We start from the raw sequence: 22316 nt of genomic DNA, 5'->3' as shown, positions 1-22316 counted from the left end.
GATTTCAAAGTCTGATTTGTTTTGTTTTTTGTTTGTTTGCTTTTTCTCAGTAGCACATACTGCCCCTGGACCATTGATTGCCCTATATCAGATGTTATACTAAGTGCATAGAAAGGTACATGATATGTTTTCTTTCCCTCATTTGGAGGAATCTGACTCCAAATAAATGATTTCAGTGCAAAATGAGAATGCTGTGGGATTATTGACAAAGAGTTACCAGCCCTCCCTCGAAGAGATGGAGAGCCTTAGGGAGGAGCTGGGAGTTGGACCAGGTCATGATGTTTAAGTACAAGGCAAAGGAGAGGAACGAATCCAGAAAGTAAACATGGTTCACTGTGGAAATATTAAGAAGTTCCGTAGGTGAATTGTATGGGATTTGGGAGAAGCATTAAGAAGTGAGATTTTTAAGTTAGAAATGTGAATTTACTCCTATCTTTACAGCGTTCTTGAAGTACTTGAGGCCCATTAGTGTCATGTCTTGAGCTTAAAAAACAAACAAACAAGAAAAAAACATTTTGTAAATGCTTTGATCATTTTTCTTCCTAAGTGGAGAAGCAAATCTAGATATGAGCTTCTAAATTAGAAATAGACTTTGCTGAAAATAGTGATATTATCTCATTTTATACTCTTATTTATGTTACTCAGTAACATAAAAAATTAACTAGGACTTCAAAGAATGGTTTATTGAAATTTTCTTTTAACCATTGTTTGGCTATGATTTGAGAATACTATATTCTATGTATATTATTTGTTAGCAAGGTTTAAGATATGCTTAAGATTATTGGAAAATAAGATCTTGTACTCTATAAAGTAAGGTTTCTTTTTAAAGGGCATTAGTTTTTTGTTTTTACCTTTCAGTTAAAATGACAGGAAACTAAGATTTTGTACTTGAATGTCAATTCGAGGGTTAAAAATTAGTATAAGAATTCTGCCTATATTTACCTTTTAAAAATAGTTGCTTGCTGGGTGCGGTGGCTCACGCCTGTAATCCCAGCACTTTGGGAGGCCGAGGTGGGAGGATCACCTGAGGTCAGGAGTTAGAGACAAACCTGGCCAACATGGTGAAACCCCATCTCTACTAAAACTACAAAAATTAGCCGGGCATGGTGTCACGCACCTGTAATCCCACCTGTATGAGAGATGAGGCAAGAGAAACACTTGAACCCAGGAGGTGGAGGTTGCAGTGAGCCGAGATTGCGCCATTGCACTCCAGCCTGGGCGACAAAGCAAGACTCCATCTCCAATAAATAAATAAATAAAATGGTTGCTCATTATTATTTTTAAAGGAGATTAGTGGGTAGGCAAACCAATGCAACCATGACAGAATATTTGATGTGGAGACACCATGTTAATTCACCTAGGATTTGGTTAGTCCTGCCCTGGCAAGGCCCTTTTTGTGTTGAATTGTGAATAACTATACATATGGGAGATTGATACAGGAAAAATGGGTTTGAAGGTTTACAGGAATCTGACTTATTGAATATGTGATTGTACATCTCATTGACTCAGTTTCTCATCTCTAAGTTGAGTCGACGGAGAGCATGGGCTTGGACAGGCTGGGTAAATATTTAGACTGTGCCACTGATTCTCAGACCTTGGAAAGTAACTTAACTACTTTAAACCTTTTTTTTTTTTTTAAGGAAAAAATGGATAATAATTGGACCTAATTATAGCATTAAACACGGTAAAATGCCTGCCCCTTATAAAGTCTCAAAAAATATTGAAAAAATTATTAATGGAAATAAGGAGGTTTTAAGACCAGAACTGTGATTTGGATTCTAGCTCCAGCTCGCTTCCTACTCATTAGCTGCACGACCTTGGTCAAGTTACTTAAACTTTCTAAACCTCAATTTTTTTCACTAAAAAAGAGATTACCGGCTAGGCATGGTGGCTCACGCCTGTAATCCCAACATTTTGGGAGGCTGAGGTGGGAGGATCGCTTAAACCTAGTAGTTTGAGACCAGCCTGGGCAGCATAGTGAGACCTCATCTCTACAAAAAATAAAATTAGCCAGACAAGTGGCACACGCCTGTAGTCCCAGCTACTCGAGAGGCTGTGCTTGGAGGATTGCTTGCGGCCAGGAAGTGGAGGCTGCAGTGAGATTGCACCACTGCACTCCAGCCTGGGCAACAGAGCAAAACCCTGTTTCCAAAAAGAAAGAAAAAAATAAAGAGAGAGAGATATCACTGGGTTGAGAAGTAAGTAAAATAGATGTTCACGTACTTACTTCCCTTTTGTCTTCAATCTATAGCAAGGAATCTGGAGACTTGGAAGGAGGGAGATTGAAATGAAAAGGGTGTCTTAGAATGGAAACTTAATTCAGATTCTTCCATTTTGAAAGTCGCTGAAGAGTCTTCTACCACTTCTATTTTCTTGAGTCTTAAAGATTTAGTTAAGCAGCTTTCGACTGAAAATATTAGAAGTTCAGTTCTTCAGTAAATACATGTTCTAACATCCTTAAAATATAACTCAAAGATAACTGAGAATTCTGGACATTTAAGTAAAACTGCTAACTAGTTTTACTCTTTTTCACAATTTCTGCTTAACTATATGCTACTTTTGGAACAAGTTAACCAGTGTTTTGTTATGATTGTCATTATTTCAGTTAAAACTTTAAAAATGTATTTTTCTTAATATGTTTGATACTTCTCCCATTGAAGAAGTGAATTTAGTTGAATTGAAAGAGGCTACCACACAGGTTAAAAGCTGCTCCAAAAGAGAGGACCTTTACAATAATATTCTTAGGAATATAGTATTTTGCAGCTCTCATATTAGTCCACTGTATTCTACTTACCTCTTTCTTTCATTCTGTCCTCTCCTCTTTCATGAAGAGTCAGGTAAAATTAATGCAGGTGCTCCTAGCTCTAGTGACCAATTACTAATATTTCCTCCCAACTGAATGTGGCATATTAACACTGAGAGCAAAGAACTTAGTGTCTACAAAATAAAGTTAGGGCTAGATAAAGTCGAATGATGGCCGGCCACCACTAAGAGTATATGCCTCCTTCTAGTGGTATGCTCAGTTTCCATTTAATAGAGGGTGATATTGAACATACAGTGACCACGGGTTGATCATATACAAACATCTGACCAGGTTGAACTCTCAATTTAACATCTCAATTTTAAATTTTTACAAGGTGAGTTTGACAATATTTTTTGTTCACCCTGTATTGTATAAAATTATTTTCAGAATTTATTGTCTATTATCAAAACTAAAAGTATCCTTTGCCTTTGAGGAAAATAGGAACCATTAGCCACCATCTTCAGAATAATGTAAAGGCTGATTGATAATCATCCGTCTTGTTTTTTTCCCGCTGTCTGGATTCCAGGGGTGTGTGTGTGTGTGTGTGTGTGTGTGTGTTTACAAAACACTTATTTTAGAACTCACGTTTCCTTTAAATACACAATTTGTTCTGCTTTAAATTATACTTAATTATTTCTTTCTATCTACATCACATTTTGCAAACTAGAGTTGAGCTTAATGTGTCATTTATTCAGAGAAATTTACTGGGCAGAAAAGTTAGAGTAAAATGCATTGGGTTGGGTTATATATGAAATGTTAACAAGTATTAAAGTGGTCTCAATACCACAATCTGGTAAGGAAGCAAGATCTACAGGATAAGAAGCTAAGAAGAAAAGTAATTAAAAGGAAGCAACACAAGAGGAAATGCAAAGACATACATCATCATGTACCAAATGAGTGATACAGTTAGAGTGTCCCTCCATGGAAAAGAGGGTGAGCTTTCCGTGGGTTGCTGAGGTGGCTTTGGTGGAGAGGTTGCTAGCTAGAGCTAGACTTTAATAATACCAACCTAGACTTGATTGACCAGCAAATATGTGAAATGAGCAAACTATATTGGAGCTATCTGCTTCTTTATATACTTAAACAAGTTGTAGTTGGGCAGTCATCAAAATATACTAGTTTTGATGAAACTTTATTGCCCATCAAAATATTATAATCCCATTTAACTGTGAATTCACTTGGAAGGTTAGTACTTTTAAGAATAGTTCCACACTCAGGCCAGGAGCGGTGGCTCATGCCTATAATCCCAGCACTTTGGGAGGCCAAGGCGGGTGGATCACCCGAGGTCAGGAGTTGGAGACCAGTCTGGCCAACATGGTGAAACCCCATGTCTACTAAAAATACACAAAAAATTAGCTGGGCATGGTGGTATGTGCCTGTAATCCCAGCTACTTGGGAAGCTGAGACTGGAGAATCACTTGAACCCTGGAGGCGGAGGTTGCAGTGAGCCAAGATAGCGCCACTGCACTCCCGCCTGCCACTTGGGGGACAGAGTGAGACTTCATCTCAAAAAAAAAAAAAAAAACCAAACCAACCAACCAAACAAACAAACAAAGAATAGCTCCACCCTCTTATTTTAAAAATAAATTATCAAGAAAATAATCTGCATTAGCTTCAGAAGATAATATTTCTTCATTTAGTGTAAATCATTGACATCCGAAAGAGCAAATGGGTTATATTAGCACAGCTGGTTGCACATGGCACACTTTTAGGTGTAAGTAAAGAGAGTTAGTCCTAAAGAATCTAGATTTGACTAAAGGAAGATCACTGTAATATGCTTCTGATAATTTTGGCCCATTGTACATTAATACACATAAATGCTATCTTGGGAAGTATCTAAAAATCGTTGTCATGTCAGGGTTTCAGTCAGCTGTTTCTTTACTGGATATTTCTTGAAAAATAATGGATCATTTGAAGACCTAATAATTTGAGTTTTGTTTGGCAGATTTAATGTTCATATGTTGTTGATGTGATCATTTAGCCTATACTTCAATTACCGGGGGGCTCTATGAACTGTTTTGTAAATTTGGAGGTAGTTGCTTTGATGCAGCTGTAGAATAAAACAAGAACACCTAACTAAATAGCCTTTCATCTTTCCTTCAAAGCAAGAAATAAAAATAATCATTGCAAAGTAATGCTTTTTTGTGTTTCTTAGATTTTGACTTTCCTGATCACCTGGAAGTTACTAACATTAGTTTGTCTTGCAAAGCCAACATTTGTAGAACCTCTTCTATGTAAGAGAGATTGAACTAAATGAAATGCATTTTTCAAGTAAACTTTTTGGTAGCTTTCATTATACTACTTTGGTTCTCATAATATTTAACTCTAGATTTTTGCTTTTATCTTTGTATATCACATAATTTTAGAAGGCCTTTTTAAACTACAGCATCTTAACCACCAAATATTTATTAAACCTCCACATCCCTGCATTATGCCAAAGGCCAAAAAGTGAAACTCTAAGTCAAGTCATCAAAAGAGTCATGTTGACTTCTCATTTTTCTTAAGCGTCAACATTATAATTCTTGACCCTAAGGAGACATTTTAGAATTGGTTCCTGGGTTTTAGTGGGACTTCTAGAGATGCTTCAGTTAAAAACTATCATGCATTAAGCAAATCCATGCTGTGAAGTCACTAAAAGGTATATATAGGTTCGACTAGAGCATTCGTTTGTTTTTCTTTTGCACTGTAAGAAAAAAAAAAGTCTGTTTCAAATCCTATTTGTCCCTTATCTCTGTTTGTTCAGTTGTTTTTAATATCACATACTGAAAGCATTTCAATAGCAGTTTCACCATGAAGTCATTTGTTATCCTTCAGCAGGCTTTTGCCTACTGAATTGTAAAGCAGTTCTGACTATTTGCATCCTCCAGATGGAGCGGCATATAAACACTCCCAGATATTTCTGGTAAGTATGAAAAAATATCTTATTTGTCCTTTCTGTGAATAAATAAGAGAATGTCAAATTTTATAGACTAATAAATTTGTATGCCGGCACTGACATTGAATCTCTCGTGGCCTGCATTGTCACAGACCCTGAGAAACACATTTTTTTTTTTTTGTTGTTACAGATGAATACTAAGTCAAATAGAAGCTCAATAAAAGGCACGGTTTGATTGCATTGTTTATGTCTGTCCAATATTCTAATTCAGTTGCAATATGCCATGAGGAAATGCAATTTACATGTTTCCCAGGTTTATTGCACAACAATCACTCACTCATATATACTTCTATCTGTCAGAGAAAACCCCACTAATGGGTTAAAATGCCCTTTAGCGTGTAGTGTGCAACAGCTGCCTTCCCAGTAGATTTAATGTTAATATTTATAATGTACTCTTACAGATATAGAAAAAGGTGATAGTGAAAGGCAACATAAGTACCTAAATTTTTTAAATCTAAAACTTTTGATATGTTTATATATATAGACTTATATGCACATATGATAAACTCAGAAATAATACTTTATATGGGATAAATCAGATCCCGTCAGTTCAAGCAAATCTTTATGCACTTTTCCAACTTAAGATTAAATTTATTTCTTATTTTAAATTGATATGCATAACATAGGGTGTCTAATCTTCATATTCAGTTAAATAATGAAGCTCTGCAATATCAGCTGTGAGTTTAATACTGCTTTTACATTTGCCAGTTTTCATATTAAATCTTCTAGTTTCTTCCTAAATTAAATGCACTGTGATCTAAACAGAGCGAAATCATACATTTTACAAAGTAAACAGAATTAAATAACTTTTGAGTTAAATGTGTATAGTAAGCACTGAGAATTTGACTTGGCTTACTTTATCCATGTGAGATAAAGGAATCTTGTGAACTGAATACAGACTGATTATTTTCCAGTCTGGTTTTTTGGAGAAGGACTTTTAATAAGTAATACATAATATTTATTTTCTTTCATTGTTACAATTAAAACAGAACTTGGTATCCTATTTGTCAACAGATATTTGATTTCTGGAGAATAAATTTTTCTAAGTGCATTTTAGTTGAATGAAAGTATATCTGAGATATAAACATTTAGAATCAATTGTAATAATGCTTCAGAATGGAGGTTTATAAGAGTCTGGAAACACAAATTCTATTTAAGTTATTACAACAGCATATTTGTATGCATTTTTTCCAATTATGAGCTGTGAAAAAAGGTTGAAGTTCAACTTGGGTACATTATTTTCATTATGATACATTAGCCACACATGTCTGCCCAAATGTCCTTGATCTCTCCAAAAGTAACCATAAGAAATTAAAAGTAACAATGTATTTTACATTTTATGAACTAATATAGCGGTAGAAGAAGGTGTGTGTGGGGGGGGGTATGTGTGATGTGTGTGTGTGCAGTAAACTATGCTATGGCAGACAGGACAAATATATTTCTTCACATTTGATTCTAAATTTGGAAGTTATCACAATATTAAATTATTTGATTCATTATATGTGTTAGTATGAACATATATGTATATATGTGGACATACACAGAAATGTATATGCATATTTGTGTATATAAACACAGATACTCACACATATAAAAGCCACAGGTGTGGCCCAGAAGCTGGTTATAAGAGTCTTTATAGACTAACTGAATGTATGAATTGGAAAGAACATTAGAGTGTCTCTAATCCCACCTCTTTGTTTCATAGATTGATCCCCAGGAAAGTTAAAATGGTAAAGTTGAACCAGATCTCACATCTATGGATTCTAAGACCTGACATCTGTCTTCCACATTGCCTATTTGATTCTGGCATTTATTGTATCTGTGAATTGTTTTGGAAATTTCTAGTGGCCTAATATCTCAGCAGTTACTACAAAAACCCACCCACACATACACATGCACACATAGTGTGTTTATATATTCACATATACTATACAAACTGTATAAATATCAGTTAAACTGTCACTAAATTCTATACACTACTATATCACTGTATTTTTAAAAATAGTTCCAAAGAAAGTGCTATTTGAGCTCCTTTCAGTTATTAAGTCTCCTAAACATTTATCTTTTGTTTATTGACATGAGCCTCCCAGATTTCCGCTCCTTTTGTCCAGCTGTAGTAAATTTGGCATTAAAGGATGATATTCAATCCTTGCTTCCTTTATAGAGTTGCACCAAAGTCAATGAGAATGTTATGCAAAAATAAAGGATAAACTATGGCCCGGGAATACTCATTTAAGACTGTAGTGCAAACCCACAAGACTAAGTTCAGTGCCTAGTAAGGGGTGCGTGCTAAATTTGACATTGCAGAAGAGTTTCCAGCTGTTGGCTTGATATGAAGGAGGAGAGCTGTTTTTATGACTGATTACTGTCCTCGGGAGAAAGAGGCAAGCGAAGCGAGGCTACATCTCTCCAATCCACAGAATGCTGCGCATATTCTGTAGCAATGATTTGCGAAGGCTCATAACTTTAATGGTTCATCATCAGTTGTCATGATCCTAGGCTTTGAAAATCCTAAAACCTAGGAAGGGAAGAGAAGGAATATGTGCAACTAAAGATGTAAAAAATACTCTAATAAAATAAGATTACCTTTTTAAAAATTTCATGCTGATGGTAAGTCACTTGTGGCTTGTCTCTCTAGCTAAAGTAACACAACTAGACTTTATTTGCCAGCTGTACTTAGAGATCTTGATTTTATGTTTTAAAAAATGTCATCTCTTCCTTCAATCACTTGTAAGTCCCCTGTAATCTCTTTTTAATGTAAGCACGCTGGAGTTTTCCCTTTTGTTTGCTGCCCTTGCATTATTTACTTTGATCTGCTGTGAGAAAATCTGAAAGTGTGTTGTCCTAAATGCTAGCATCTCACCAACAAGATTTGAGGCCTTGTAGTTCACATTGAAGAAAAAGGCTCTTGTGTGAAGACGCAGGTTTTGTTTAGTTCTCTCTCCCTGGTGGGAACCTTAATTGCATTTTCTCTCTCTCACAGTGGCTGGCTAAGGAGTGCCTGCCTTCCCTGCTGATGCTGAAGTTTTCAAGCTCTATTACTCTGTGACGGAGAAAATTCTTTGGTCCAGGAAGAAAAGGATCAGATTTTTTTTTAAGTGTTTAAATAAGTATTGTCAATTTACCCTGCACAGTAAACAAAAAGAAGAAGAAACATTAGAAAGGCTTTTATTCCCCTCTGAAATTCTGATAGAAGTTTTATGTCACTCAGTTTATGAAATAATGGATTCTAAATATCATGAAGAGGCTCAGTCCTCAGGGCAAAAAGATTGGACTTAATAATAGCTAGTAAACAAAAAATATTGTTAATTTGTGTACTTTCTTAGCCATTCTTATATGATTAAAATGTATATTCAAAGGGCTATTTCTGGAGTTAATATTAAATACTGAAATGTATGCCATTTTCAGATAGGTTGTAAAGATCTAATTTTATTAACCTTTTTACTATTATTAATACAACTTACAGAACATGTAAGAAATAGGGTTGAATCATTAGATCTGCAATAAATGTTTTAATTTGTTTCTCATCTGACAAAATATACTTCACCTGCCTGGCTATGAAACTGTGGCCGCCATGTCAACTTCCACTTTCTATGTTTTCCATCCTGATGGGATGCAAGGCATTAAGAGCATCTACTTACAATTTCAAACTGTCTTAAATATAGAAGCTATATTGATCTATAATACACAAGGCATGTTTATTGTTTGAGGCCTAAATGCTTACATGCACATGTGCATAAGCTAATTGTATTTTTAAAAAACTATGTCTTGCTATTTCAACTAAAATAGATGATTCAAGTATGTATTTTATTTTTCAGGGCCTTATTATTATTATTTTTTTTCCCTGTGGCTTACTCCTGAATCTTATATTGGGCTCTCTACCCGCCTTTTAAACTTTTTCCATTGTTAGAGCTATGTTTCTCTTGTAGCCTCCTTTTATTCACATTTGCCTTGTTCCAAGCTGTTGTCCACCAATGCCTGCCCCTCGTGGTGCTCCCTTGAAAGGTATGCTCTCTGGCACTTGTTTGCTAGTGAGTTGAGAGGACCCTGCCTGTCCAAGAATAGCAGTGGGGTTTTGTGATGCATAGTTGAGTAGACAGTGCAAAAATAGGTAGAAGAAAGTAGCATGGGATTGGTTAGTTGAGGAGGGAGCAAGAGAGAAAAACATGTTAGGATGTTAAGCACGTGAAGAGAATAAAGATGCTGGGTGGAAAAAGTGAAGATACCTTTCTAGGGATTGGGATTATGGATTTTAGCTCTGACCATATGCTCCCATTAGTAATCATTGGGCCTTTCAGGCTTTGTGCAATGAGCTGAGCCCAGTCAACAGAGTCTTTTCAGCTATATTGAAAAGCAGTGATCCAACACATGAAGTGAAAACATCTCCTTGATACAAGAGTACACACGGCTTTAGGAACACATTAACATTATAAGACAGGTATGATTGTCATTAAAAACAGCATCAGGAAGCCTAGGCCTTGCCTTATTATCTTAAAACTGGTTAGCAAGGTAAAGGAAATTTTCTAAACTCTAACTTAAATGCATAATATACATTTGAATACGGCATGCTTTTTGGGTTATCTTCAGGATAGTGCTTTTTAAATCTTAACAGCAATCACATTTACAGCTAACAAGAATTTACTTTTTTCCATTGAATGATTAACTAGCAGGTGACACAGAGAGACACACTTATATAACTTTGTTCTTCCTAATTAGTGCGAAATAAAAAGAAATTGAAGCAGACGACAAAGATACAACCGGGTTTCTTAATAATTTTATGGAGTATATATGTTTAACCTCGCGAATTCAAGAGCTAATTGGACCCTTATTAATTTTGTGGTTCAGAATACTCTTACATCTCAGAACTCTCACAATTGAAAATAAGAAACAAATCGCATTTTTAGAGAGTTCAAAGGACTCTGTTAGCATATTTTATTTCCCCTGAATCCCATTATATATTTTTATATGTGTACTTCTTAGAGAAGTTTTTCTAGTGATCATCACTTTTCTAGTGATCATCACTATTTATTATAGACTGAGAAAGAGTAGTCAATTAGGATCCATACATTGCTGAAGTCTTAGAACAGATCTAGATAATTCAGCAAGTGGCTATTCTATTTATCAGCACATTTTATTATGATAGAAATTCTTTATGATGAAGGCTGGGGAACCTGATTATTTTTTAAAATAGGTCAAGAAATGGATCAGAAAATCTGCAGGGGATTTATCTCTGTTTCTAGTACTTCATAATGACAAAACTTTTCTTGGCTAATGAGCATGTCTGGGTGAATTCTAATATATAAAGAAAAGGGTAGGAGAGGGCAGTGGACTTCTAAGAGAATTTGTATAATTGCAGTGATTGAATTCAAAAGATTGGAAATAGTTTGAGAGGAGTAAAAAGTGATAGATAAGCCCCAGTTTGTGAAGCCAAACACTCTGTTTTCTTATGTGAGTGGGTGTGAATCACACAAACAGAAAGGAAAATAGGCCATTTTTGTGCATTGTTGTATACCAATTCAGAGCGAAAATAATGAAATTTTCTACAAAACTCTGGCCTTAAAATTTTCTACTTTCTTTTTCTTACATGAGCACCATATTTATTCTAGCTTTATTCCACCACTACATTTAATTATTTACTCATTTTCTGTGAATTCATTTACTGAAGCACTGTTTACTGAGTGCCTACATGGAACAGGTACTATCTTGCCTACACATAGAAGTTCTAGAAGTCAGAAAACATCTTAAAACTAAAAGACTGGAAAACAGTGCAAATGTACTCCTACTTGTATGAAATTATCGATTTATTCAGGTCCTTGGTACCATTACAAATCCAACTATTGTGCTAAAGTATACATCACCTTTAAAACAAAAATTCAGATTCACTATGCTGTCTCTATTTCATAAAGGCAGCAACCTCTCAGTTGTCCTCAATAAGTTTTTACTTTTATGCTAACACTTTTGTTATCTTTAGTTTTTTTTTTTTTTTTTTTTTTAAACCTTGGAGAATATGTATTTCATCTCCCAGGATGAGAGCCAACCTATGTTAGTGAGTAAATAGAGTTACTACTATCCTGTTTTTTACCTCTTAAAAAAGAAAAAAAAAAACCTTAAATCAAACCTAAATTTTGTGTCTTTTATGTTTTTTTCCATTCATTCTTTAAATGCTAGCTCCAGTGACACTTTCTCTGTGAAACTCTCCCTGCCCAGTCACTCTGAGCAAGAGTTAAGTGTACCATAGAAAGATATTTAAATTTCAGTCACCCCTCTTAAGACTCCTTATAATCTATTGTAACCATTCCTTCTTCTCTGCCTTTCCTACTAAAGGCAACGCTCTTGGGGGCAGGTATCGTTGGTTATCGTCTCTGTATTCTGGTCCCCTGGCACAATATCTGAGCCATAAGAGTACAGGAGATATTTCTTAAATTAATTCAATCATCCTATAATTACTGTTATCACATTATTTTTATCTTACATTTTTGGAACCTCTGCCTGTCCTTTGATAGGAAAACATAAGCGGGGATCTTGATCTTGTTTGTATATGTTAGTGACTAAATTTCATCTCTTTCTTTTCTGTAGGAATGTTAAGTACCTTTTCCTAGACTTTAGTTATAAGTTTATGTTCAGAATGAGAATGGAACTTGATAGTGATTAGCCAGTTTTCACCGTATTTTGTCCATCTTGAGTTGCCTTTTATTGTTTTATGAAGGCATCACTAAGGATCTAATACAGCTATCTTTAGGTTTTGATGTTAGACCTCCAAATCCCTTACATGTCATAATCTTTCTGGTGATAGTGTTGTAACTCCTTTCTCTGTGCAGGAATGTGTGTACGTCTGTGTGTGTAGCCACTGACTGGTCTTTTGAAGCAATGCCTTTATCTTTGTTGTTATCTTTCACTGTCAATGCCAGTTTCTTATTATTGATCCTTCCCTCTTTCGCTGTCAATGCCAATCTCTTATTATTGATCCCTCCTGTGATAATGGCTTGAGGGACTTTGAGGAATAATTTTTAAAAAATATTTTTGGTGGAAGAAATCTTACTTCGAAGAAATTAGATAAAATAATTTCAACTTTGGCTAACAAATCCTGCCCTCTCGTTGGTTTATTAGCCTGCAATAATACCTATTACTACACTGTCTAGATTCAAATGTGCACAAATAACTGTCATGAATAAGTATTTTATTTTTGATTTCTCAGGATTGTTAGGTATGAAAATGAAGGTAAAAACTCTGGTTTAGTGCCTGCCAGAGTACGCACTATGGGAAAAAGCAGATGAATGGATGCTGATGACTAAGATAGTTCCTGATGCTGTGATTTTTATGGGAGACTTGTAAAGAAACTATTAACTTTAACACAAGATAATATTTGATACAAACTTTACCAGTAATACAGATTATTAGGCACTGGGACTACTGGAAGGATAAGAACACAAACATTTCTTTTTCAGTTTATTTATTTATTTTATTTTTATTTCTATTTTGTTTGTTTATTTATTTATTTATTTATTTATTTATTTATTTATTTGAGATAGTCTCCTGCTGTCCACAGGCTGGAGTGCAGTGGCATGGTCTGCACTGACTGTAACCTCTGCCTCCCAGGTTCAAGCAATTCTTCTGCCTCAGCCTCCTTAGTAGCTAGGACTACAGGCATGCATCACCATGCCCGGCTAATTTTTTGTATTTTTAATAGAAACGGAGTTTCACCATTTTGGCCAGGCTGGCCTTGAACTCCTGACCTCAAGCGATCCACCTGCCTTGGCCTCCTAAAGTGCTGGGATTACAAGCGTGAGCCACCAGGCCCAGCCACAAACATTTATTTTCTAATGAAATGATGTTTAATGGGTTTTGCAGAATAGGAGGATGAGACATGAGTGAAATGTGTCCATTTTGCCTGAAACTTAAGGGTCTGTAGGATGATGAGATAGTTACAGCTTTGGAGATATATTTTACTGGGCAACCAATGTCTAGTTGAGAAATCGGTACTTATTGCGGTAATCAGTGTGGCATCATTCAAGCTTTCTGAAGATGGGATGATCTGATCCAATTCAACATTTTAAAAACATATGTAAAGGTTCACAAACCTTTTGTGTAGTGTGTGTCAGAAAACAGAAATAAGGAAATGTTATACTGAACTGAGGTTGCCAACTTGTATCTCATAGAAACATCATTTTGTTCAGTCCAGAGTGATCTTTGAACCACATGAATTATGCATCAAATTTACCATGAAAATTCCAAAGAAAAATCATAATTGTTAGGTCGTCTAAGAATCCTAAAGATCTGGACCTTGGCCGGGCATGGTGGCTCACGCCTGTAATCCCAGCACTTTGGGAGGCCGAGGCGGGCGGATCACGAGGTCAGGAGATCGAGACCATCCTGGCTAACACGGTGAAACCCCGTCTCTACTAAAAATAGAAAAAATTAGCCGGGCGCTTTGGTGGGTGCCTGTAGTCTCAGCTACTTGGGAGGCTGAGGCAGGAGAATGGCGTGAACCCAGGAGGCAGAGCTTGCAGTGAGCCGAGATGGTGCCACTGCACTCCAGCCTGGGTGACAGAGCTAGACTCCGTTTCAAAAAATAAAAAATAAAAAAAAAATAAAAAAGATCTGGACCTAGCGTTGGCATGGCAACAGTTCTCTAGAGGTGAGTTACAGTTGCTTCCTTTCTGTGGACCTGTGTGCAGGTTCACTGTGGTTCCCACAGGATTTGTTTGTTCCCTGCCTGGTTCTTGAGGCATTTGAGCTTGTGGCCTTTATTATAACCTAATGAACCAAAGGGAAGGCACAGTGAAAGTTTCAAACTTACCGTAACAAAATCTCGCTCTGTCACCCAGGCTGGAGTGCAGTGGCACTGTTACAGCTCACTGCAGCCCCAACCTCCTGGGCTCAAGTGATCCTCCCACCTTAGCCTCCCAAGTAGCTGGGACTACAGGCACGTGCCACCACACCCAGCTAATTTATTTTTATTTTTTGTAGAGATAAGGTCTCGCTATGTTGCCCATGCTGGTCTTGAATTCCTAGGTTCAGGCAGTTCTCTTGCCTTGGCCTCCCAAAATGCTGGGATTGCAGGCATGAGCCACTGAGACCGGCCTATTCTTAGCAATAATTTAAAAATATATTTCACTATTCAGGGAGTGTAACAAGAAAGTTAAACAAAACATTAAAAAGTCAGGAAAGAAAGTGATTTCACTTTTATAGCACATTTTTTTATTTTACCAAAGGAAGAGTAAAAGTTAAGTGAAGGAAGAGAGGGGAGAGAGGAACATTCTTTTCATTAAGAGAATTTCTGTTTTTTTTTTTTGAGATGAAGTCTCTCTCTGTCGCCCAGACTACAATGCAGTGACGTAGTCTTGGCTCACTGCAACCTCCGTCTCCCAGGTTCAAGAGTAGATTTTCAACACTGATAATTCTATCAACTTGTAGCTAATTTTCAAAAATATGTGGTAGCCTCTGTTTCATACCGTGTTATTTGTAATTCCCTGCATATTTTATTTGATATGTTTTATAAAGGATAAACAAAATAATATATTTAATCTAAATATATATAAAGTGCTTCAGAATCCTCTGAAATTTAAGTGATAGTGTCAATGTAAAAATAATGTTATTATTTGATTGATCACATAAAAATGTTAATATCATATAAATTTATATAGCACAATGAAAAAACTCTAAAATGCCTCACTGAACCCTCCTCAGTTCCCTCAACTTGCCAAGCTCTTTCTAACTTTTCAGTCTTTGTGTATGCTTTTTTATCTGGAAGCCTCTCCCGTTCTTTCCCTTGCTGATGTAATTCCTATTCTGGTCACAGTTCTTTTTAAATCTCTATTGATCTTTACCTGACCCTTATTCCCCAGTAATGTTTTATGGTTTACACAGCCTTTTTATATATAATATCCCATTTGATCCTTATTATTTTCATTCATTCATTCATTCATTCATTCATAGGATGTTTTTGAAGCACCCACAATATGCCAGGCACTAATATAGAGAAGAGGTTTCCAGAGATTTAATAAAGAGTTTTTGTTCTCAGCTCACAATGTAGTAGGAAAGAGAAATAGGTCTGCATAATTCTCTGTGGTGAGTCCAAAACTTGAGATTTGCACAAGTAGAAACATAAAATAGGTGGATGCGGTTGAGTAGAGGTGGCCAGGGATGGGAAGGAAAAATGACAGGGAAACTTTTTTGTTGAATTTTGAAAATGTCAAAGAAGAGATCTGGGAATAGAGGGGAAAGGAGAGGTGGAGAGGTAGCAAGTATCTCCATCACTCCATGAAATAGAACTATTTTTGTTTGGTGTGGTTATTGTTTTACCACTTGAGCTTCCAATATGGTTTAGGTTGTATGCAAAGCGCTCTGCAAGCATTAAGTCACTCATTTTATGCAATGACTCAGTAAAGTAAGTACTTTTTACAAGCAAAAAGTTGGAGGTCCAGAGAAATTAATGTGTCTTACTCAAAGTATATTTTGCGTTGCCACTTTCTGCATTCTATTTTCTAAATCGTGATGTTAAAAGGGTATAGCTGTTCTTTCTCAGATATCTGGGTGTGAATGAAGTTAAGTTTTGTTCTAAAATCCAAAATCAAACCCTTAAAACGTTTTCTGTTACCTTTGCATGTTATATATATATGTATATATATGTGTGTATATATGTATATACATACATATGTATATATGTATATATGTATGTGTATATATGTATATATGTGTATATGTGTATATATATGTATATATGTATATATGTGTGTATATATATGTGTGTGTATATATATATATTCAGCCCTTTGTTTTTGTTAAATTCTTATCTTTTCACTATATCCACACTGTAAGAAAGTTTGACTTAGGTATGACAGAAGAAAAGGTATCAAAGTTAAGTCTTGTAAAATGCCATTCAAATCTTGCTGAAAAAGGGGAGCAACTTTCTTTTCTAAATCTGTGTATATGAATGGTTACAATGAAAATATCACATAAAGCTCCAACTTTCTGGTATCTGCCTTTCTTTAGTGATCATTTGATAAACAAATGCCATGTTAGACCAGTGTTTCTCCCAGGGTAACAATTCTATAAACTATACCAGAATAAATTTATTGTTTCCAAGTTTTATTTTTTGGAAATGTTATTCTTAAAGAAATGATAAATATATGAAATTCTGAAAGGAGCTTACTATGTGTTTCAAGAGCTATGCTTAAAACATGATTTCTACATATTGTTAGCAGAGGAAAGTTGCAGTTTATATTTCTTTACTTTTATTATAAGAAGAAATTTTTTATAAACTATTACAAAGAAAACAATAGTTATGCCTTTTGAAAATTAAGATTTTTTTACTAGATTTTTCAACTTAAATTTCTCCAAAAATTGGGGGCATTTGTTCAACATTATAAAGCTATAATCCACAGAAAGTTAATTTTAAAACTATTGAGTGCTCTCATTTGTCACTGAAGGGAAGTTTGAAAACAGAAATCAGGGAGTTTTTTCCTTTAACATTTACTCTAACGTTAAAGACAAAGATCAGTAAAATGTATATCTCAAAATATTAATTACATTTGAATTATGTAAAAATCAAAGTATCAAGAAATTAGTGAGTGAGTTAATTGTCAGAAATCTGGCTTCTACTACTGATTCTGAATATCACCGACTGAGTTGTCTAATCTCTTGGAGCAATGCATTGTCTTTTGTAAATTGAGAGAAATAACTAGCTTATTTATAAGGTCCACTTCAATTCTGAAGTTTTATAGTTTTATTTATTTATTTATTTATTTATTTATTTATTTATTGTAGACAGGGTCTCACTCTGTCGCCTAAGCTGGAGTGCAGTGGTGCAATCTCGGCTCACTGCAACCTCCTACCTCAGCCTCCCAAGTAGCTGGGACTCTAGACACAACCCCTTACTACTAGCTAATTTGTGTATTTTTTGTAGAGATGAGGTTTTACCATTTTACCCAGGCTGGTCTCAAACTTTTGGGTTCAAGCAATCCACCTTCATTGGCCTCCCAAAGTGCTGGGATTATAGGCGTGAGCCACCACACCTGGCCTTAAAATTTATTGATTTAATAATTCATATATACTGAATATGAATGTTGAGAATAGTGGGAATATTACACATAAATACTTAAAATTAAATGTCTGACAAAGGTTAGCAAGTCTTCTATTTGTTGTCCAGTAGAAATCCAAACTAGACAAAACAAAACAAAAATTTAGGAAAAAATATAGCTCCAATCTACAAGTTTGGTGTTTGGATTAGTTGTTTTGTGTTTTAAAATGGTGGACATAATATAGATGCAGTCACTGCCAATATAATTATATATAAAATCACATAGATTGTTAAAAGCAAGCTAGGATATTGCAGTTCAGAACAATTCTTGTTTATTTATACATGAGTTTCTAGAAGAGGGGAAGTGATATTAAGTTTGATTGATTAGCATCAACGATGTACCATAAAATTTTTGAAAATTTTGTCTACTTAATGCTTATAATAACCCTATGATATAGATGTCATTATTCCCATTTAACTCATGAGGAAACTGAGACTTACTGTTCAAGTTACCAAACAGTTTGTTGGAGACAAGCTAAGAGCCAGGACTGTCTGACTCTGAAGTTCCTGTCTCTTTAAGGCTACACTGTACTGACAAGAAGAAGAAGGTGGAAATGTTTCCTGAGCTCCCCTTTACCATTTTAAGGAACTCATCTGAAAACAACAAGAGGGTGATTGTTGTAAACCATGGGGGCAAAACAGTGAAATATATTTGATAACAGGAATTACAGGAAGCTGAAAGAATAGATAGCATAATTTGGGATAAGACAGAAAACTATGAATAGGCCTAGAGTGCTTTGAGGATGCTTATCAGATGTTTGCATTGGAGGTCAAGAGGCTTCTGAAACTTCTGGGACAGGGTCTGGGTGGGGAGTGATGAAGGAAGAACAAGTTGTAGAGATCAAGTCAGATGAGAAGTCACTTACTGAAGGTAAAAGATAAAGAAGACAAAGAAAAAAATTACCAGTGAGTGACAAAGTGAAAGCAACAGCAGGGTTTATTTGGGGTATAGAAAAGATGCTAGTTTTTCTATCTGGGTAAGTAAAATTTAAATATATGTTTTATTCAGTATGAAATGAAACGATATGTATGAAGGTACGCTCAAAAAGTGAAAAAGCAGCTGTATAAGATTATTTCACATGACTTTATGAATGATACCCTTTCAGTGAAAGCAAATGATCCAGGGACTCTTAGGAATTAAGACTGTTATTTCTCCTTTTTTATTGCTTATTATAGCATCACCCAAAATGGAAACAATGAATTAGCATTAACTGATCTAATTCTTTATTAATCAATATATTAAGAAAATATTGCATTAAAATAACATCTAAAGTTATAATACCATACTATTTATTTAACTTTTCTTTAGGTATTTCCAAAATTAATAAACTCAATTATACATAGGTGTTACATGTCAAAATTAGCCATGGTAACTCTCACTTCTATAATCTGACCTTTCTAAAAACCTGAAAATCAAAAGTTTATCTTGAATACATCCTAAAAATAGCAGTAAAAAGTGACTTCATAATGGTGTTGCCAACCTTGGTTGTGAAACATTTTACTATGGACTATTTCCCTTATAGATTGTGCCCATTAAAAATGGTTCTGCTAAAATTTACAGTGTAATAGTGACTTTGAGAAATACACAGGAAGGAAGGAAATGTTTGGTCAAATTACTGCTTAATTATTCCAAAGCTGGAGTGACTGGCTTTGTTTTGCGCCCTTTTACTGAATAACTTTTGATACAATCAAACTGAAAAGTCAAGAAATTAAATTTTATGGAAATTGAGTCATGCCTTAAATTCATTTTTAATTCTTATACTGCTTATTTAGTAACCAGTAAAACTAAACCAAGTTGTGCTATGAAGTGAAGGATCATAACTTCAAATAAGCAATTCCATTTTCTCCGTTATCCCTACACTTGGCTGGCAAAGAGTCTCTAGGAATTTTTTAATGTATTATTTAAAATTGAAAATACTAATGTTCATACTAATATGATGTTAGAGTTTTCAGTTATGTTGACTGGCAATAACAAAAAATTTAAATTCAGTTCTGTTTACTGCCTATCATTGTGTTATTTTTTCCTTCCTCTGTCAGTGACCTTCAAATAATCTTAATAATATAAAGGAATGTCTGTGACAACTATATTCAGTTTAGACTTCACATTTTACAACTAAGACAATGTTACATATAAATACATAAGAACATATCATAGCTAATGTATATATCTTTGTGTGAATATGTATTTGTTTATATATGTATCTATGTTTATTTTTAGAGACAAAACTTTAAAACCAATACAAAGATATTAAATCATTTTGCGATTGTACTAAGACAGTAGAAAGTGAAGTGAACATACCATTCATTATCTTTTAAAAATTTATATCACAGCCTTAATTACCTGGTTTGTCTATATGGCCATGGCACCACAATAATTGTTATCTGTCTGTCTTCTTCAGTTTGTCAGTTTGAGGTGGCAATTGTTTTTCTTGAAGGGACTTGCCCTGTTGCCCAGGCTGGAGTTCAGTGCCATGCATTTATGGCTCACTATAGCCTCAAGCTCCTGGGCTTAAATAATCCTCCTGCCTCAGCCTCCTGAGTAGGTAGGATTACAGGCGAGCACCTAGCTAATTTAAAAAAAAAAAAAAAAAAAAGCTTGTGTTGAGATGGAGTCTTGCTCTGTTGCCCAGGCTGGTCTCGAACTTCTGGCCTCAAGAGATCCTCCTTCCTCCATCTCTCAAAGTGCTGGGATTATAGGCATGAACCACTATGCCCTGCTGGGGGAGCGTTCTTGTGGCGCCTTTCAGTCATATCTTTTGGTAAGCAAGATGGCACCGATTTCACATCACTTTTAGCCTAGCGATATGTTTGTAAAGACCTAGGAACAATGATCTTTCTAACAATGGCCTGTGTTGATGAATCATCAGTTTAGTTTCATAGAAAATGACAGTGAGCTATTTTGTCCCTGTCTACCATAATGCCTTATGGTTTTCTGAAGAAGAGTTGGATTTGTTAGGGAATATAGTGCCTTTTGAGGACATGTACCTAGAAAGTGTGTTCTAGAATGGGCAGCATTCTGATCTAATACAATGAGCACACTGACTTTAGAGTCTGATTAACCCAAGAATGAGTCAAAAGTTACTAAACTTTTAAAATCCGTTTCCACATCTGTAAAGCATGGATTATAAATAATGACTTCCTCAAAGGGTTGGTATCATAACTAAATTATACGGTTTCTACCATATAATATGCACTCAGGAGATGTTCCTTCTGCCTCCACATGTTTTCTACTGTAGTGGGATGGCAGGACTTCATCACTTCTACCTTGAAACCTACAGAGTGTCTCACAAGCCTGCAGATGAAGAGAGTCATTCCCATTTAAAGAACACTATGTTATGTTGTACAGTCTATTTGCATGTTGATAACAGAAACCCTCCATACTGAGAAATATAGACATGACCAGATTATTGTGTGATGTGTAAAATATGAAGATAATTTTGGCAATGTAGCTTCTACCTTAGAAGCTAATTGCTTGATTTTGCATCTGTTTTCAGAATAGTCAGTGGAACTTTAGATGTGTGCATTCTAGTTGTGTATACCAATTTGTAGTTGACTAATTCTGCAAATCTAACTGATTAATATGAACACCAGAAAAAAATAATTTCACTTCAGGGCAATGTTAACCCAGGGAGTCACATCACTGAATATCATTTTGAAAATTTGTTTATTAAAAACATTTCTTTGACATTGGAGCAGCTAACTTGTTTGTGGTGTTGTTGCTATTGTTCTTTTTTTTTTTTTAAGCAGGCAATAGAGTGACTGGCCTGTGCCATTATTCTATTTATAGAAAGTAAAATTAAAGCCTTAAAGATAAACATGCATAGTTTGTGAACAAATGCAAAACAACAACCTTTATGAAGATTATTTGTACGCTATTTCCACTGGTTTACTCCAAAGATATATTCTCAATGATAATAAAGTAATAAAAGATTGTTTTCACAGCTGTTTGTCTTTGATTACATATTTCTTTGAAGTACTGTAATAAGACAGACTTTGAACCTGGAAAGAGATCAAATAATGAATTGTTCTGCTTTGTGAAGCTTAAGAAGGGATTTTATTGTCGAAACATATAGTGCGACATATTTTTTCTTCTAACAGTTAAATAATGGTTGAAAGTACTATGAGATCATTACAGATGGACTAGATTAAAAGGCTTGGGGCCAAGTGTTAGTGATCGTTACCAAAAATTGGTGCTTTGGTTTAAAAAGTCAGGTTTTACAATTACCAAACATTTCATTGGTTTAGTTTTGAGTTAAAATAGAACACAGTATTAATGCTAGAATATATTCTCAGACTTGTAATATTTATTTCTAAAGACAATATAAAACTTACATTCACAGATCTCAAGAGACTTATGCCAAATTTGTTATCCACTTCAGGTTTAGGCAGATTAGATTAAAGAGATTCTGTAAATTAAACTAAATGTCATTAGATAAAAGAACATTAACAAACATCATATGGTTTTTCTTTTATCTAAACTAGCAATTTTGAAAATGTAG

General features: G+C 35.0%; 1 protein-coding gene and 1 long non-coding RNA gene across 3 annotated transcripts in view; one reads left to right on the top strand and one right to left on the bottom strand.

Annotated features, from left to right (window-relative positions):
* Positions 1-22316, top strand: part of DACH1 (dachshund family transcription factor 1) — a 428688-nt gene that overhangs the window by 70992 nt on the left and 335380 nt on the right. The window lies entirely within an intron of this gene.
* Positions 460-20791, bottom strand: LOC134757013 (uncharacterized). Its single transcript, XR_010130606.1, has 3 exons — positions 20159-20791; positions 2228-2407; positions 460-483 (listed from the first exon to the last, which is right to left on the bottom strand). It is a non-coding gene; the product is annotated as an uncharacterized lncRNA (long non-coding RNA).

Source organism: Gorilla gorilla, chromosome 14, assembly GCF_029281585.2.
Source record: "Gorilla gorilla gorilla isolate KB3781 chromosome 14, NHGRI_mGorGor1-v2.1_pri, whole genome shotgun sequence".
NCBI classification, from domain to species: Eukaryota; Metazoa; Chordata; class Mammalia; order Primates; family Hominidae; genus Gorilla; species Gorilla gorilla.
The sequence above is the reverse complement of the archived record's forward strand: the minus strand, read 5'-3'. Positions and strand labels throughout refer to the sequence as shown.